This window comes from Chiloscyllium punctatum, unplaced genomic scaffold (assembly GCF_047496795.1).
Source record: "Chiloscyllium punctatum isolate Juve2018m unplaced genomic scaffold, sChiPun1.3 scaffold_561, whole genome shotgun sequence".
Taxonomy (NCBI): domain Eukaryota; kingdom Metazoa; phylum Chordata; class Chondrichthyes; order Orectolobiformes; family Hemiscylliidae; genus Chiloscyllium; species Chiloscyllium punctatum.
In genome coordinates this window covers 72,535-75,034 of record NW_027310295.1, presented here as the reverse complement: position 1 = coordinate 75,034, position 2,500 = coordinate 72,535, and the positions used below count along the sequence as shown (strand labels likewise).

Genomic DNA, 2,500 nt, shown 5'->3' with positions numbered 1-2,500 from the left:
CTGTCGGCTTGGGGGTACGCCCGTTTCCGTTTCAACTTGTCTCGCGAGGGTGGTTTCGGGGCCAGCAGGAGAGCTCGTCGGGGTAGCAGGCCCTGCAGCCGTGGTCACCGCCAAATCGCCACAACTCGAGCAAGTGAAAAAAAAAGTAACAAATAAGAAAGGATCGTCGGCTTGGGGGTACGCCCGTTTCCGTTTCAACTTGTCTCGCGAGGGTGGTTTCGGGGCCAGCAGGAGAGCTCGTCGGGGTAGCAGGCCCTGCAGCCGTGGTCACCGCCAAACCCCCCACAACTGTTGGGCGCCTACCTGCGCGGGGCAGGAGGACACTTTCCGATTTCAAATCTCCGTTTGCCGAGTCCACCCCGAACGCACGCGGGCGGGCGGGTTCGCATCACCCTTCGTCACAAGGGGCGAAGCCCGTTCCACCGTCTCGTCAGTAGTGCCGACCGGTCTGTGATCGACGAGGGGAGCCACACCAGGTCCGGCCCTGCTGCTTGGCGGCACCGCGTCGTCGGGAGCTCGCGACAGACGGAGGGTTTCGGTGTACTCTCCAGCCACGGGAAACGAAGCCGGTGATGCAGGCGCCGGTCTTTCGCTCCCAAATCGGCTGGGTTTACATCGTTGCTATCTAGTCACGCTCCCTTCAAACCCGACGGGGTACCTATTCCCCTCACCCGTCTGTGCGTATACAGCCTCTTTGCACTTGCGGGATGGGGGTGGTGGTTTAAAGACTCTCGAGTTGCCGCCCGTCGGTCTCCGAGCTCCGTGCAGTAGTGATCCCCAGCGAACTGCCAGCAGGGCGAACGAGCGATCCCGCTCTCGGTCGGGGCGCCTGGCGTCGATCGGTGGTCGGTGGCTTGCGGGCAAGCTGCGCTGTGAGTGTGGGAACGAGTATGACGAGCCGTTGCCGCGACTCCCAGTCCACCTCGGCGGTGGCTGGGCCGGGCGGGCGTCTGCTCGGGCGAGTGCCGCCCCCGCCTCCTCGCAGGAAGTCCGCTCGCCGACACGCCGCCACGTGCACGCGTCAGTGACGCTGCCGAACCGATGGCCGGTGCCCGTTCCCGCCTCTGCTTTTCCTAGGGCAAAGCTGCTGCACGCCTCGTGATACTAGGCGGGCGACATGGTGGCGGTGATCCTGCCTCCGTCGCTGCGGTGCGTTGGGGCACGCATCGCCTCTTGGGCGCCCTGTCCTCCTCCCCCCAATAGACGTATGTTTCTGCGGGCCGCACCAGGATGGTGCTCCCCATCGCTTCACGCCACCCTGCTCCGCCCGCACGCCGGCGTGCAGGTGGCTGTAGCTCAAGGTGGGGAGCGTATGTGCGGTCCGGGTCGCTTTCCTCTGGCGAGGGAGAGACCTAAAACAAACTCAGACAACTCTTGACGGTGGATCACTCGGCTCGTGCGTCGATGACGAACGCAGCTAGCTGCGAGAATTAATGTGAATTGCAGGACACATTGATCATCGACACTTTGAACGCACTTTGCGGCCCCGGGTTCTTCCCGGGGCCACGCCTGTCTGAGGGTCGTTTGGCAATCAATCGCACTCGCCTTGGCTGGCGAGAGCGCGGCTGGGGTGTCGCAGAGGACCCGTCCTCTTTGTCCCCCTAAGTTCAGACTCCGGAGCCCTCCGGCGTCGGAGCGCTTGGCCTTTCCCCCCCACCCTGCACATTCCGTTCGTCAGGCTCGACGCCATCCCCCCGCCGGGGAGCGCGGCCTGGCGTCCGTCTGTGTCGTGGCAGTGGGGCCAGCACGGCTGTCACCGGTCCCAGAATGGCTGTCGGTGGTTCACACTGTGTGTGTGTGCCAACCCTCCTGGTCTCTGGGACACGGAGCTGCCACGAAGTGTTGAGCCTCCAGTGGGGGGTCTGCCTAAGCTCTGCACGTCCGCATTGGGTCCGTCTCTCGGTTGGCTGGCAGTGGAAAGAGTGAAGGGAGCCGCGGAGGTCCGGTGCTGGTGCGCCGCCGGCCTGACCGTGGAGCTCGCCGGTTTGACACGCTGACCCGACTCGATGGTTGATCGATTGAGAGTGCTGGGAGCTGCAGGCCGCCCGCTGCTGCAGCCGCCCGTCTCGTGGTTCGTCCTCGGCCTTAAGTGGCCGGCGGGGCGTCTGATCCTGTCTCCCCTGCTGGCGCCGAGTGCCTGGCCGAGGGAGGAGGTTTTCGTCGAACGCTGTGACTTGGACGGTCGCACGCGCGTGGATCGCTGGCTCTTGGCTCTCCCGTTCAGTCCGCACGTTTTCCGCTCCGTCCTGCCACCGGTCTCGGGAGGTACGGAGGGGTTGGCGGGCGTGGTGTGTGCTCCGTCACCGTGCAGGCACACCTACCACGCCGTCGGCCGACCCCCGCACGGTCCTCCTGGCCATCGGGAGGACGGCGGAACGTCGGGCTGTCGGGGGCCAAGTCGCCAGAAGGCCACCGCTGTGTCTTCCGTACCCTGTCACCGTCGGCGTGCCTTCCTCAACTCGTCCGACTCGGGGCCGCTGGGTTCAGGAGCGGCGTCGCC

The 2,500-nt window shown here is 65.4% G+C and overlaps 1 non-coding gene across 1 annotated transcript; it reads left to right on the top strand.

Moving 5' to 3' along the window:
- The first annotated feature begins 1,369 nt into the window (after window positions 1-1,369).
- Window positions 1,370-1,523, top strand: LOC140473265 (5.8S ribosomal RNA). Its single transcript, XR_011958218.1, has one exon. It is a non-coding gene; the product is annotated as a 5.8S ribosomal RNA (ribosomal RNA).
- Window positions 1,524-2,500: the final 977 nt, after the last annotated feature.